Genomic DNA, 17,500 nt, shown 5'->3' on the forward strand with positions numbered 1-17,500 from the left:
CTCTCTCCCTCTCCCTCTCTCTCTTCCTCTCTTCCTCTCTTACTCTCTCTCTTCCTCTTCTTTTCTCTCTCTCTTCCCTTGTCACTCCCCCCTCTCTCTTACCTTTTCCCTCTCTCAAAAAAATGGTTGGGACTCGCAGGAATCAGGGATCAGATGACAATGGTACTGGTAGGGAGGAATGGATGGAGGAACAGTGGAAAAGGATAGAGCAAGAATGGGAGAGAAAATTAGGAGAGCTTTCTGAAAAAATGGAGAAGGAGCTCTCTGTGGGAGGCACAAGTCGAAACTGCAGTAGCCAGGGTAAAGGTCCTAGAATTTGAGGTAAACACGCTGAAGCAAGTCTCAGGGGTAGTGACCAGAGAAGACACACCATACGATGATGAGAGGCTGAACAGGAAGGAAGGAGATATGAGTTATGCTAAGGTCATATCAGCCTGCAAAGAAGGGCCAGGGAGTGGATGGGAAGAGCAGATGGGTGCAGATGGAGAGGGAGATAGGTCGAATGCTGAGGCACAACCATGCTACCAAGAGCCACTGGAAAAATCAAGGGAGAATATGACCACATACAGACAGGAACCAGAGTCACAGAGGGAGAGGCAATGGGAGGAGGAAAGGGCAAAATCAGTGATTATCCATGAGCTTCGGGAGAGAGAGGAAAGGACACACACTGAAAGACGGCAGGAAGAAAGAAAGGAGATTGAGAAAATCATCACGGAAATAGGGGGAGAAGACATGGATGAGATTGTAAATTTTCAGAGAATAGGGGGATACTTGAAGGGGAGAAACCGACTGATCAAGCTGATTTCCAGGACAGAAACAGTGTGGAACAGGATCCTCCAAGAGAAACCACGGTTGAAAAGTTTGGAAGAGTACAAGAAGGTGTTCCTAGACAGAGACAGAACACAGAGAGAAAGCAGCTGAGGGAGAGGACAAAAAAGCAAAAGGAGCTAGGAAAGGAGACAAGGATGGAACCAGCAGAGGTCAGTCAGAGCAGAACAGAGCAGCAAGGGCAAGCACACACACAACTATCCTCAGAACCCCACAACCTATCACACCATCCCAACATACAATACAATCCATACCCACAGCTTCCACCCAACCCCCAACCATAGAACCCCACAGTATGCTACCAGGTCTCCCACCCTCACAGGCCCCCCAAACCACAGTGTTGGAAAGGAAACTGAAGGTATGGTACACAAACGCTGATGGAATAACAAACAAGTGGGAGGAGTGGCACGAAAGAGTCAAAGATGCATCACCAGACATCATAGCGATCACAGAAACCAAGCTTACAGGTATGATAACAGATGCCATCTTTCCAGCGGGATACCAGATCCTGAGAAAAGACAGAAGGAACAGGGGGGGTGGAGGAGTGGCATTGCTGATCAAACACCAATGGAATTTTGATGAGCTGGAGAGAGGAGACAGTGGAGAAGAAAGTGATTACATAGCAGGAACGCTTCACTCTGGTGGTCCCAAGGTGATAATTTCAGTGATGTATAACCCACCACAGAACAGCAGGAGGCCAAGGCAAGAGTATGACGAGAGCAATAGAGCGATGGTTGACACACTAGCTGCAGTGGCCAGAAGAGCTCATGCATGCAGGGCAAAGCTCCTGATCATGGGCGACTTTAACCACAAGGAGATCGAATGGGAGAACTTGGAGCCACATGGGGGCCAAGATACATGGAGGGCTAAGATGATGGAGGTGGTACTGGAAAACTTCATGTACCAACACGTAAGGGACACTACAAGAGAGAGAGGAGAGGATGAACCAGCAAGACTGGACTTAGTATTCACCTTGAGTAGTGCAGATATTGAGGGCATCACATATGAAAGACCCCTTGGGGCCAGCGATCATGTGGTTTTGAGCTTCGAATACACAGTAGAGCTACAAGTGGAGGGGGAAGCAGGAAGGCCAGGACAAATGAAACCAAACTACAGGAAAGGGGACTACACAGGAATGAGGAACTTCCTGAACGAGGTTCAGTGGGACAGAGAACTGGCAGGGAAGCCAGTTATTGAGATGATGGAATATGTAGCAACAATGTGCAAGGAGGCTGAGGAGAGGTTTGTACCCAAGGGTAACAAGAATAATGAAAAAGCCAGGATGAGCCCATGGTTCACCCAAAGATGCAAGGAGGCAAAAACCAAGTGTGCTAGGGAATGGAAGAAATATAGAAGGCAAAGAACCCAGGAGAATAAGGAGAGCAGTCGTAGAGCCAGAAACGAATATGCACAGATAAGAAGGGAGGCCCAACGTCAATATGAAAACGACATAGCAGCAAAAGCCAAATCTGACCCGAAGCTGTTATACAGCCACATCAGGAAGAAAACAACGGTTAAGGACCAGGTAATCATGCTAAGGAAGGAAGGAGGAGAGACAACAAGAAATGACCGTGAAGTATGTGAGGAACTCAACAAGAGATTCAAAGAAGTGTTCACAGAGGAGACAGAAGGGGCTCCAGAAAGACGGACAGGTGGGGTACACCACCATGTGCTGGACACAGTACACACAGCCGAGGAAGAAGTGAAGAGGCTTCTGAGTGAGCTAGATACCTCAAAGGCAATGGGGCCAGATAACATCTCTCCATGGGTCCTGAGAGAGGGAGCAGAGGTGCTATGTGTACCCCTAACAACAATATTCAATACATCTATCGAAACTGGGAGATTGCCTGAGGCATGGAAGACAGCAAATGTGGTCCCAATCTTTAAAAAAGGAGACAGACATGAAGCACTAAACTACAGACCAGTGTCACTGACATGTATAGCATGCAAAATCATGGAAAAGATTGTCAGGAGAAGAATGGTGGAACATCTAGAAAGGAATGATCTCATCACCAGCAGCCAACATGGTTTCAGAGATGGGAAATCCTGTGTCACAAACCTACTTGAGTTCTATGACATGGTGACAGCAGTAAGACAAGAGAGAGAGGGGTGGGTGGATTGCATTTTCTTGAACTGCAAGAAGGCTTTTGACACAGTACCACACAAGAGATTAGTGCAAAAACTGGAGGACCAAGCAGGGATAACAGGGAAGGCACTGCAATGGATCAGGGAATACTTGTCAGGAAGACAGCAGCGAGTAATGGTACGTGGCGAGGTGTCAGAGTGGGCACCTGTGACCAGCGGGGTCCCACAGGGGTCAGTCCTAGGACCAGTGCTGTTTCTGGTATTTGTGAACGACATGACGGAAGGAATAGACTCTGAGGTGTCCATGTTTGCAGATGACGTGAAGTTGATGAGAAGAATTCACTCGATCGAAGACCAGGCAGAACTACAAAGGGATCTGGACAGGCTGCAGACCTGGTCCAGCAATTGGCTCCTGGAGTTCAATCCCACCAAGTGCAAAGTCATGAAGATTGGGGAAAGGCAAAGAAGACCGCAGACGGAGTACAGTCTAGGGGGCCAGAGACTACAAACCTCAAGGAAAAAGATCTTGGGGTGAGTATAACACCAGGCACATCTCCTGAAGCGCACATCAACCAAATAACTGCTGCAGCATATGGGCTCCTAGCAAACCTCAGAACAGCATTCCGACATCTTAATAAAGAATCGTTCAGGACCCTGTACACCGTGTACGTTAGGCCCATATTGGAGTATGCGGCACCAGTTTGGAACCCACACGTAGCCAAGCACGTAAAGAAACTAGAGAAAGTGCAAAGGTTTGCAACAAGACTAGTCCCAGAGCTAAGAGTTATGTCCTACGAGGAGAGGTTAAGGGAAATCAACCTGACGACACTGGAGGACAGGAGAGATAGGGGGGACATGATAACGACGTACAAAATACTGAGAGGAATTGACAAGGTGGACAAAGACAGGATGTTCCAGAGATGGTACACAGTAACAAGGGGACACAGTTGGAAGTTGAAGACACAGATGAATCACAGGGATGTTAGGAAGTATTTCTTCAGCCACAGAGTAGTCAGTAAGTGGAACAGTTTGGGAAGCGATGTAGTGGAGGCAGGATCCATACAAAGCTTTAAGCAGAGGTATGATAAAGCTCACGGTTCAGGGAGAGTGACCTAGTAGCGATCAGTGAAGAGGCGGGGCCAGGAGCTCGGACTCGACCCCCGCAACCTCAACTAGGTGAGTACACACACACACACACACACACACACACACACACACACACACACACACACACACACACACACACACACACACACAACACGCACACACACATACATTCACACAAACAGGCTGCACTTAGCTACATAGGAGACTGTAAGATGTTTATTATACTTTCCCCACAAATCTAGAACAACTGCTAGAAAAGCTGTCACGAATAATATGGAAAATACTACACTGTATCAAAAACAGTAAGAAACAAGTAAGATATGTTGGCGAGAAGTGCGACAAGTGGGGTTCGACAAGGATCAGTACAAGGACCAATGCTGAGTATGTAGAAGACATGAGAAAAAGAAATCAGCCACAGGTGTTCGTGTTTTTACATGATGTGAAACTTTTAAGGAAAATACAATCAGGAGTAGATCAAAAAAGACTACAAATATATCTGGACAAACTGCCGGACAAGTGTGAGATATAGCTTTTAGAACTTAACTCCAGCAAATGCACATTTATGAAAATCGGAGAAAGGAATAAACGACTCAAAGTAAAGTACAGGCTTGGGAACAAAGACTGCAGATCTCTAACAGAGAAGCACCTTAGAGAGAGCATAATCACAAGCGTTCACTTTGGAAATGCATCACCCTAATAACAGCTGCAGCAAACGCGAGGCTCAGCAAATTTAAGAGTAGGTTTCAGGAACCTCAACGAGGAGGCATTCAGGCCCCTTTATACATTATATGTCAAACTCATCTTGAAGTAAGCAACTCTAGTATGGAACACGTATCTGATAAACAGATAAAGCATATAAAGCAGCAGGAAAAATGTGCAGGTTTTTGCTTCAACGCTGATACCTCAGAGCTGAAGGGTATCAGCTATGAGGAAAGGTTAGAAGAACTGAACCTGACGACATTACAAGACAGAAAGACCAGACGTGATATGATTACGACGAAGAAAATACTGAGAGGAACTGACAGGGAGAACAGGGCAAGTCTGTTTGAGAGGCGGATCTCAGGTACACGAGGGCACTGCTGGAACATAAAATACAGTTTGGTGAGAGGGATCTTCGGAGACACTTCTTTAGCCTTAGAGTGGTCAGGAAGTGGTACGACCTAGACGCTGAAGTGGTAGAGGCGGATTCATACACAACTCTAAGAATAAGTATGACAGAGCTCAAGTAGCCAGGTAAGATAGTGAACCAAGTAACCACCAGGAGAGAGGAATAGGCAGGAACCGAGACACGACCCCTGCAATCATATACAAGTGAGCACACACACACATGGGCTGTGACTCGACCCTTACAACCACATATAAGTTAGTCAAACACACACACACAAACGCATTTACATGAGTACATAAAACAGAAGCACAAAAACGCAAAATATTTAATTTAAAATAACTAACTTAAAATGATTTTAACATATTACACTGTGTATTTTTTTTTTTTGTTGTTGATTACTGTCTTTAAGTATGGCTGTGAAAGATTTAGGAGGAGTCCAGTATAAATATTTTCTCATTAGATAATGTGAAATCTGAAATGTGAATCTCATCTAAGAATCTTTATAATAATAATATTACTTATATAATAATAATATAATAGTAATAATAAATCCTATTATTATTAGTAGTCGTATACTATTATTATTATTATTATTATTATTATTATTATTATTATTATTATTATTATTATTATTATTATTATAACTAAAACTGATAATACTAATAAAATTATTAAAAACAATAAAATTGGTAATGAAAGTATTTCTAATAATAATAATTATTATTATTACTATTAATATTCGTCAACCACATTATTTCATTTCTGAAGTGCGTTTGAATTTTTAGCATTGAACATGTATCGTCTTCTTCCCGTGAATGCAATCGACTCAACACCACCATCAGTGGATACAACAGTCTCAACACCACCATCAACATCAACACGCCCACCACAGTCAACTTACCATCCTCTATTCCTGGCTGGTGTTGTACTGTTCTTCATATTAGTTGTGGTCGTCTGTATTTACGTCTTCATAAATTTGCGTATCCTCAACCAGCTGTTTCTAGAGAGAGGTGAGAGTATCTTATGTTCCTGTTGGTGAGAGAGTTGGGGAGTTCTAAGTCACAACTTGGGGTAGGTCGGGCGATGTGTTGGGTCACTAGTGATATGATTGGTAACAAGGATTTTTTCATTAACTAGTAACATACTTCTGTTTTTTCTCCAGGCCTTAATGCTGGTCAAGAGGAAGAGCTTAGAATTTACGAGGAGTGGAATGAAAACTGGCAGGTGCACTCACAACTGTGAAAACTGTACAGTGCAGGAGTGAGGAGTAGCTGTGGAGAAACTCATCGGTTCACAACTTTAAAATATCTAGGTTCTGTCACGGAACCTGGAAATTATGTGGAAAAGTTTTCCTATCATAACAGCTGACCCTGTTTACCTAAAAGAAACATTCTATTACGCATTAAAGAAATGTTGTTTGTAGTATACAGGAAAAAATAACTATTCCAATATGTTAGAACTTGCAGCCCAGCCGGAAGGAAAATTAGCTACCAAAAATTAGCAACCAAATCTTATAAGTATAGCATTAGGTCAATTATATTATAGATGTATTAGGTAATTCTTTCCACAGATGCTTTAATAGCTTTAAACTCAAGTTTGAAATAAAACCCCAATGGTTGTGAGTACTTGTTTAAAAAAGTCTTTTTGTATCCTATATACACGACGGAATCAGACTCAGTTGAATGTACATAATCCGTTGGATCAATTTATAGCCAATAAGATTTTTATGGTAATATTGATATGAAATCATATGATGGGGCAAATAATTTAAACCCCTTGTACTTTCAACACGATTATCTGATCCAGTTTTGGCGTAAATATCAACTCAAAAACTAATGCCAATACTGAATGCAAATTCCCCACCCATGTGAGCACTTTATATTTTACAACATTGAAATCATTGGGTTCGGAGAGTAAACATGTCATTATTTATGAGACTTTTGTGGCCAATAGAACAGAACAGAAATTTGTGCCTGTCATTAATATCTGACAATCCCAAAACAAGGAACAGAATATGTCTCTTGTTGGGTGAAATTAACTCCATTATCATTAAACACATTAATAGAACAGTAGCTCTTCAGCGCCTTTAATGCTGATCCATTTACTAATGTATCGACATATTCTTCTCTCTAGTATTATTTAGTAGTTGAGACATTTCTTGTATAGAAACAGGAAATCGTCTTCTATCTTGGTCATACGATAATCCGCTCGATAATTAAACATCCGCTGACGTGTCCTAGCTAAATTTTCCTTCTCTACGGAATAACAAAGAAGAAAATATGATGATAATGTTTCGTTCGTCACAAAACGGAAAAGTATATCCTGACGCGGGTGTTTGCACACGCACCTACTATAAATAATTAACTAAATAATACACAAATTGGTAAGCTGCAAAGTATAGGTACAAAGGAGAACTCAAAAAATTGTTTGTTAAATGATTACTAATAGTTGATTATTAAAGGCAAAAAAATCATATATTAATTAATACAATAAAACATAGGCACAGGAGCTCATTCCGCTTATGCAAAATAATAAATGGATGATAATAGCATATACTCTTAAAATGAAGAATAAAATTTATCAAAATTAATATGCATAAATGTGTAAACTGATGTCAGCTTGACAAACAAAATTCCTTCAACTTTTTACTACAGTTCAGGTTCAAATAAACTTCTGTAAAATGGCCATATAATATATTGATGTTACCCTAATTCTTAAAGTGACAGATTATTCATTATATACACATGTTGTAATGGTTGGTTTCTGTATTGGTATAAGGGTGATTAACACCCATAAAGGATGATTAAACCTCGTCTTCTTCTTACGAATATTCCAGATATATGAAACAGAATATATATATACATGTACATATATATATATATATATATATATATATATATATATATATATATATATATATATATATATATATATATATATATATATATATATATATATATATATATATATATATATATATATATATATATATATATATATATATATATATATATATATATATATATTATATATACATATATATATGTCGTGCCGAATAGGCAGAATTTGCCATCTTGGCTTAAATAGCAATGTTCATCTTGCCATATAGGACAAGTGAAAATTTGTGTATGCAATAATTTTGCCAAAATCATTCTGAACCTAACGAAAAAAATATATTTCACTGTGTTTGTTTAGTATTAAATTATTGTAAACAAATCTAAAATATATTTAGTTGGGTTAGGCTAAAATAAATTGTTCTTGTTATAATAAGGTTAGGTAAGTTTTCTAAGATTCTTTTGGTGCAAAATTATAAATTTTTACATTAACATTAATGAAAAAAATATATTTTAAAACGTACAAGAGAAAATTTCAGAAAGGACTTAATTTAAAATGAGTTCTTGCTAATTGACCAGTTTTACATATTCGGCACGACATATATATATATATATATATATATATATATATATATATATATATACGTATATATATATATATACGTATATATATATATATATATATATATATATATATATATATATATATATATATATATATATTATTTTTTTTTTTTTTTTTATCACACTGGCCGATTCCCACCAAGGCAGGGTGGCCCGAAAAAGAAAAACTTTCACCATCATTCACTCCATCACTGTCTTGCCAGAAGGGTGCTTTACACTACAGTTTTTAAACTGCAACATTAACACCCCTCCTTCAGAGTGCAGGCACTGTACTTCCCATCTCCAGGACTCAAGTCCGGCCTGCCGGTTTCCCTGAATCCCTTCATAAATGTTACTTTGCTCACACTCCAACAGCATGTCAAGTATTAAAAACCATTTGTCTCCATTCACTCCTATCAAACACGCTCACGCATGCCTGCTGGAAGTCCAAGCCCCTCGCACACAAAACCTCCTTTACCCCCTCCCTCCAACCCTTCCTAGGCCGACCCCTACCCCGCCTTCCTTCCACTACAGACTGATACACTCTTGAAGTCATTCTGTTTCGCTCCATTCTCTCTACATGTCCGAACCACCTCAACAACCCTTCCTCAGCCCTCTGGACAACAGTTTTGGTAATCCCGCACCTCCTCCTAACTTCCAAACTACGAATTCTCTGCATTATATTCACACCACACATTGCCCTCAGACATGACATCTCCACTGCCTCCAGCCTTCTCCTCGCTGCAACATTCATCACCCACGCTTCACACCCATATAAGAGCGTTGGTAAAACTATACTCTCATACATTCCCCTCTTTGCCTCCAAGGACAAAGTTCTTTGTCTCCACAGACTCCTAAGTGCACCACTCACTCTTTTTCCCTCATCAATTCTATGATTCACCTCATCTTTCATAGACCCATCCGCTGACACGTCCACTCCCAAATATCTGAATACGTTCACCTCCTCCATACTCTCTCCCTCCAATCTGATATTCAATCTTTCATCACCTAATCTTTTTGTTATCCTCATAACCTTACTCTTTCCTGTATTCACCTTTAATTTTCTTCTTTTGCACACCCTACCAAATTCATCCACCAATCTCTGCAACTTCTCTTCAGAATCTCCCAAGAGCACAGTGTCATCAGCAAAGAGCAGCTGTGACAACTCCCACTTTGTGTGTGATTCTTTATCTTTTAACTCCACGCCTCTTGCCAAGACCCTTGCAACATCTGCCACATTGCCCCCCTATCCACCCTGTCATACGCCTTTTCCAAATCCATAAATGCCACAAAGACCTCTTTAGCCTTATCTAAATACTGTTCACTTATATGTTTCACTGTAATCACCTGGTCCACACACCCCCTACCTTTCCTAAAGCCTCCTTGTTCATCTGCTATCCTATTCTCCGTCTTACTCTTAATTCTTTCAATTATAACTCTACCATACACCTTACCAGGTACACTCAACAGACTTATTCCCCTATAATTTTTGCACTCTCTTTTATCCCCTTTGCCTTTATACAAAGGAACTATGCATGCTCTCTGCCAGTCCCTAGGTACCTTACCCTCTTCCATACATTTATTAAATAACTGCACCAACCACTCCAAAACTATATCCCCACCTGCTTTTAACATTTCTATCTTTATCCCATCAATCCCGGCTGCCTTACCCCCTTTCATTTTACCTACTGCCTCACGAACTTCCCCCACACTCACAACTGGCTCTTCCTCACTCCTACAATATGTTATTCCTCCTTGCCCTATACACGAAATCACAGCTTCCCTATCTTCATCAACATTTAACAATTCCTCAAAATATTCCCTCCATCTTCCCAATACCTCTAACTCTCCATTTAATAACTCTCCTCTCCTATTTTTAACTGACAAATCCATTTGTTCTCTAGGCTTTCTTAACTTGTTAATCTCACTCCAAAACTTTTTCTTATTTTCAACAAAATTTGTTGATAACATCTCACCCACTCTCTCATTTGCTCTCTTTTTACATTGCTTCACCACTCTCTTAACTTCTCTCTTTTTCTCCATATACTCTTCCCTCCTTGCATCACTTCTACTTTGTAAAAACTTCTCATATGCTAACTTTTTCTCCCTTACTACTCTCTTTACATCATCATTCCACCAATCGCTCCTCTTCCCTCCTGCACCCACTTTCCTGTAACCACAAACTTCTGCTGAACACTCTAACACTACATTTTTAAACCTAGCCCATACCTCTTCGACCCCATTGCCTATGCTCTCATTAGCCCATCTATCCTCCAATAGCTGTTTATATCTTACCCTAACTGCCTCCTCTTTTAGTTTATAAACCTTCACCTCTCTCTTCCCTGATGCTTCTATTCTCCTTGTATCCCATCTACCTTTTACTCTCAGTGTAGCTACAACTAGAAAGTGATCTGATATATCTGTGGCCCCTCTATAAACATGTACATCCTGAAGTCTACTCAACAGTCTTTTATCTACCAATACATAATCCAACAAACTACTGTCATTTCGCCCTACATCATATCGTGTATACTTATTTATCCTCTTTTTCTTAAAATATGTATTACCTATAACTAAACCCCTTTCTATACAAAGTTCAATCAAAGGGCTCCCATTATCATTTACACCTGGCACCCCAAACTTACCTACCACACCCTCTCTAAAAGTTTCTCCTACTTTAGCATTCAGGTCCCCTACCACAATTACTCTCTCATTTGGTTCAAAGGCTCCTATACATTCACTTAACATCTCCCAAAATCTCTCTCTCTCCTCTGCATTCCTCTCTTCTCCAGGTGCATACACGCTTATTATGACCCACTTTTCGCATCCAACCTTTACTTTAATCCACATAATTCTTGAATTTACACATTCATATTCTCTTTTCTCCTTCCATAACTGATCATTTAACATTATTTATTATCACACTGGCCGATTCCCACCAAGGCAGGGTCGCCCGAAAAAGAAAAACTTTCACCATCATTCACTCCATCACTGTCTTGCCAGAAGGGTGCTTTACACTACAGTTTTTAAACTGCAACATTAACACCCCTCTTTCAGAGTGCAGACACTGTACTTCCCATCTCCAGGACTCAAGTCCGGCCTGCCGGTTTCCCTGAATCCCTTCATAAATGTTACTTTGCTCACACTCCAACAGCACGTCAAGTATTAAAAACCATTTGTCTCCTTTCACTCCTATCAAACACGCTCACGCATGCCTGCTGGAAGTCCAAGCCCCTCGAACACAAAACCTCCTTTACCCCCTCCCTCCAACCTTTCCAAGGCCGACCCCTACCCCGCCTTCCTTCCACTACAGACTGATACACTCTTGAAGCCACTCTGTTTCGCTCCATTCTCTCTACATGTCCGAACAACCTCAACAACCCTTCCTCAGCCCTCTGGACAACAGTTTTGGTAATCCCGCACCTCCTCCTAACTTCCAAACTACGAATTCTCTGCATTATATTCACACCATACATTGCCCTCAGACATGACACCTCCACTGCCTCCAGCCTTCTCCTCGCTGCAACATTCATCACCCATGCTTCACACCCATATAAGAGCGTTGGTAAAACTATACTCTCATACATTCCCCTCTTTGCCTCCAAGGACAAAGTTCTTTGTCTCCACAGACTCCTAAGTGCACCACTCACTCTTTTCCCCTCATCAATTCTATGATTCACCTCATCTTTCATAGACCCATCCGCTGACACGTCCACTCCCAAATATCTGAATACATTCACCTCCTCCATACTCTCTCCATCCAATCTAATATCCAATCTTTCATCACCTAATCTTTTTGTTATCCTCATAACCTTATTCTTTCTTGTATTCACTTTTAATTTTCTTCTTTTGCACACCCTTCCAAATTCATCCACCAATCTCTGCAACTTCTCTTCAGAATCTCCCAAGAGCACAGTGTCATCAGCAAAGAGCAACTGTGACAACTCCCACTTTATGTGTGATTCTTTATCTTTTAACTCCACGCCTCCATATATATATATATATATATATATATGTATGTATATATATATATATATATATATATATATATATATATATATATATATATATATATATATATATATATATATATATATATATATATATATATATATATATATATATATATATATATATATATATATATATATATATATATATAATATATATATATATATATATATATATATATATATATATATGTGTTCGTTTAGTATTAAATTTCTGTAAACAAATCTAAAATATATTTAGTTAAGTTAGGCTAAAATAAATTGTTCTTGTTATAATAAGGTTAGGTAAGTTTTCTAAGATTCTTTTGGTGCAAAATTAAAATTTTTAACATTAACATTAATGTCGTTCCGAATATGTAAAACTGGTCAATTAACAAGAACTCATTTAAAATTATGTCCTTTCTAAAATTTTCTCTTATACATTTAAAGATTTATTTTTTTCATTATTGTTAATGTAAAAAATTTTAATTTAGCTCCAAAAGAATCTTAGAAAACTTAACTAACCTTATTATAACAAGAACAATTTATTTTAGCCTAATCCAACTAAATATATTTTAGATTTGTTTACAGTAATTTAATACTAAACAAACACAGTGAATTTTTTTTTTTTCGTTAGGTTCAAAATGATTTTGGAGAAATTACTGCATACACAAATTTTCGCTTGTCTTATATGGCAAGATGAGCGTTGCTATTTAAGCCAAGATTGCAAGTTCTGCCTATTCGGCGCGACATATATATATATATATATATATATATATATATATATATATATATATATATATATATATATATATATATATATATATATATATATATATATATATATATATATATATATATGTGTGTGTGTGTGTGTGTGTGTGTGTGTGTGTGTGTGTCGTGCCGAATATGTAAAACTGGTCAGTTAGCAAGAACTCATTTAAAATTAAGTCCTTTCTAAAATTTTCTCTTATACGTTTAGAGATATATTTTTTTCATTAATGTTAATGTAAAAAAATTTAATTTTGCTCCAAAAGTATCTTAGAAAACTTACCTAACCTTATTATAACAAGAACAATTTATTTTAACCTAAACCCAACTAGATATATTTTAGATCTGTTTACAATAATTAAATACTAAACAAACACAGTGAAATATATATTGTTTTGTTAGGTTCAGAATGATTTTGGCGAAATTATTGCATACACAAATTTTCACTTGTCCTATATGGCAAGATGAACGTTGCTATTTAAGCCAAGATGGCAAGTTCTGCCTATTCGGCACGACATATATATATATATATATATATATATATATATATATATATATATATATATATTATTGTAACCACGAACGAGTGGTATTGATCAATAACAACACTGCACTAGCCAAGGACTCGAACCCATGCTGTTTTGGCCTGCCTCATGGTGGGCGAAAACACATGACGCCCTAATCCACTGGACCACATGATCCTTATGAGCAGCGCATCCAGCGGAACTGGATGTTATACTCGCTACCCAAGGACACACGATGGTGTGCATGACTCTAGGCTAATTTTATTCTAGTCCCTGTTTGATGTACTTGTAGAACGAGCAGTATTTTATATTATTGTAACCACGAACTGGTGTTTTCGCCCACCTTATTATAACAAGCGCAATTTTATTTAGCCTAATTCAACTAAATATATTTTAGATACTTTTACGATAAATTTGTAATGAACAAACACAATGAAATATTCTTTTTTTTTTGTTACGTTCAGAATGATTTTTGCGAAATTATTGAATATACAAATTTTCGCTTGCCTTATTCGGCAAGAAGAGCGTTGCCATTTAAGCCAAAATCGCAAGTTTTGCTTATTCGGCACGACATACATATACTATATATAAACTTGGACGAAGTGTTACTATAATGTTAAATTTTGCAAAATTAACAAAATTAGGACTCTAGTTATTAGAAGGACGGTTACATAATAAACTTGAGTACGTTAATGAAGATTATGCAAAGTTAAAAGAGATTCTACAGGTGTATCATACGTCTTTAGCCGTAGAGTCATTAGACTGGACGAAGAAGAAACCATACCACGGGAGGGATTAGAACCCACGATCAGAGTCATGAAACTCCAGACCGACTCTCAGATCGCGGGTTCTAACCCCGCCCGTGGTATGGTTTGTTTGCAGTCGTGTCATTAACGATTTCGTGAGTCATGTCGACGTAGAAGGCCTGACGAGTAGCCGGGGAGGAGCCCCGAACTCGCTCCAATAATTTTTTGTTTTTCACTCTCTAGTCAATTTTAGTCGGTCTAGGACCCTAGTTGGAGAAGATTCACTGATGCAGATTTGCGATAGTGCATCATAACACAATAATTGAAGTTCGCCGTGTACCTGCTGACTGGATATCTCGTCTGCTTTCATATATCAGTAATTATTGTAGATACATTATATATATATTCTGTGGATAACTGGCTTTATTCCTGTGAGATGATAGAGAGCCTATCCAAAAAGTGCCTGGAGCCACAGAAATATTTAGGTCAATAAAGGATGAAGGTGAAAAATGTAAAGTGAGCTTTTGATTGAATAAAGAAAAAGAAGCCAAAAAGGAGAAACAAAACAACATGACAAAAATACAGAACACAGATAACAAAAGAGAACAGTGAAGTTGTCAGAAGAGTTAAGCATGATAAGAAGGGACGCAGAGCAGCATTTCAAATATGATATAGCACGATTAGCTGAAATAGAAGAGAAACTGCTCCATGGCCTCATTCAGAGGAAATTAATAAAATAATAAGTAATAAGGCTGAAGAAAGAAGGAAGTGCGATAACTGAAAATTAGAGAATGAGAAATACTAAGAGATAAGCGCAAAATTTAAGGAGGTATTTATTAAGAAAGCAGTGATGTTACCAAAATAATATACTATACCTAACAGCTGTCCAACAGAAGTAATTGAATATCCACACATAGAGGGAGGAAGCGATCATGTTCCGAAAGAGTTGAAATACAGCAGAGTATCAATGCATATTCTCTAAAAGTAGAGTCGTAGATATCTGGTAACCGGCTTCACGATGCTTAGACTCTCTTATGTTCTGCGAGGCAGTAGCCCAGAGACAGGCGTTCCTAGTGATGCTGTAAGCGAGTGCCACTGTGACCTTGTAGGTTTAGCTCTTCTTTTTGATTATAATAATAATGTAGTCGAGTGTTCCAGTGTCTTCTCCATTATTATTATTATTATTATTTCATTTACGTGAAGCGCTAAACCCGTGTAGGTTAGTTAACATAGGAGAACAAAGGCTCGAAACTCAAGCTTCTAGTCGAGAAACTCAAATCCCGGTATCACAACGAAAGTTTTTCCTTCTGTGACAGACGTTGGTGGAAGTATTGAGGAATCACAGTAGTCGACGAAGACGCTGGAGGTGTTCTAGAAAACTGCTGTAGTAAGAACAGCCTGCAAGATCATGGCTTCAAGCAGTGTCGTGAAAATTATCACTATCTGGCTAGTTGGTTTCAGCCATCTTGCCTCAGGCCAGGACAATGATAATAAAGGTAATGTATATTTAAATCCTTAATCTGCTTTCTTAATAGGATTTAATGTCTGTCGACTACAGTAAGGTCATTAAGGCTGCACCGTAACCATATCACTATCAGAGTAGGTTACTTTAATCCATAAAACAAGGATTAAATTAACCTCTCAGCAGGTATATTCTGAGAGAAAAACACCCTTAAAGGTATATATCCTGCGCACTATTGTGTCACATATACAGTACACTACAGGGTCTTGTGTGTCAAGGTAATGTTGATATAATAATTAGTGTGACAAGGTAATATTGATAAAGTAATTAGTGTGTTAAGATAATATTTTTGACAAGTTACTTTCCTGATAATTGGAAGCTCGGCCTTTATTTAAAATATTTCGGTGAAAATATGAATTATAGAATCAAACATTATCATATCAGCTCCAAAATTTACCATATTTAGCAAATTTAGCATATTTAGCATATGCAATGGGGAACAGAACAACTTAAATAACATCTCGAGGCCTACATCTCGAACACTTCGTCCAGTGATTTTAAATCATTTACCCAACTGCGGCAGGCCAGGACTCGACCCTACGAACCTTGTACCGCCTCCAGATAAAGCACAATGTAAGCATTACCTTACCTCTGCGCCACCGATCCTACAAGTTTCACGCATGCAGCTGAGCTACACGTAGGGTCGAGTCCTGGCCTGCCGCAGTTTGGTAAATGATTTATAATCACTTGTTTCGTGATTTCATTACTATATAGACTGCTTGTGGAGGCGAGTATTCAAACAGGAGGAGGCTGAAATTAATCCTTGAGATACCACTGCCACGAGTGTCCTCGGATCACGAGAAAAACATGTAGCTCAGCTGCATGCGCGATTCTTGTACGGTCGGTGGCACAGAGGTAAGGTGATGCATACATTGTGCTGTCTCTGGAGGCGGTACAAGGTACATATATATATATATGTCGTGCCGAATAGGCAGAACTTGCGATCTTGGCTTAAATAGCAACGCTCATCTTGCCATATAGGACAAGTGAAAATTTGTGTATGCAATAATTTCGCCAAAATCATCCTGAACCTAACGAAAAAAATATGTTTCACTGTGTTTGTTTAGTATTAAATTATTGTAAACAAATCTAAAATATATATAGTTGGGTTAGGCTAAAATAAATTGTTCTTGTTATAATAAGGTTAGGTAAGTTTTCTAAGTTCCTTTTGGTGAAAAATTATAAATTTTTACATCAACATTAATGAAAAAAATATATCTTTAAACGTATAAGAGAAAATTTTAGAAAGGACATAATTTTAAATGAGTTATTGCTAATTGACCAGTTTTACATATTCGGCACGACATATATATATATATATATATATATATATATATATATATATATATATATATATATATATATATATATATATATATATAT

General features: G+C 38.3%; 2 long non-coding RNA genes across 2 annotated transcripts in view; both read left to right on the forward strand.

Annotated features, from left to right (window-relative positions):
- LOC138852764 (uncharacterized) overlaps nt 1–17,500 on the forward strand; it is a 43,845-nt gene that overhangs the window by 2,294 nt on the left and 24,051 nt on the right. The window lies entirely within an intron of this gene.
- Nucleotides 15,651–17,500, forward strand: part of LOC128688925 (uncharacterized) — an 18,574-nt gene continuing 16,724 nt past the window's right edge. The window contains exon 1 of the long non-coding RNA XR_011392060.1: nt 15,651–16,091. This is a non-coding gene — a long non-coding RNA (uncharacterized lncRNA). The remainder of the gene's footprint in view (nt 16,092–17,500) is intronic.

This window comes from Cherax quadricarinatus, chromosome 16 (assembly GCF_038502225.1).
Source record: "Cherax quadricarinatus isolate ZL_2023a chromosome 16, ASM3850222v1, whole genome shotgun sequence".
Taxonomy (NCBI): domain Eukaryota; kingdom Metazoa; phylum Arthropoda; class Malacostraca; order Decapoda; family Parastacidae; genus Cherax; species Cherax quadricarinatus.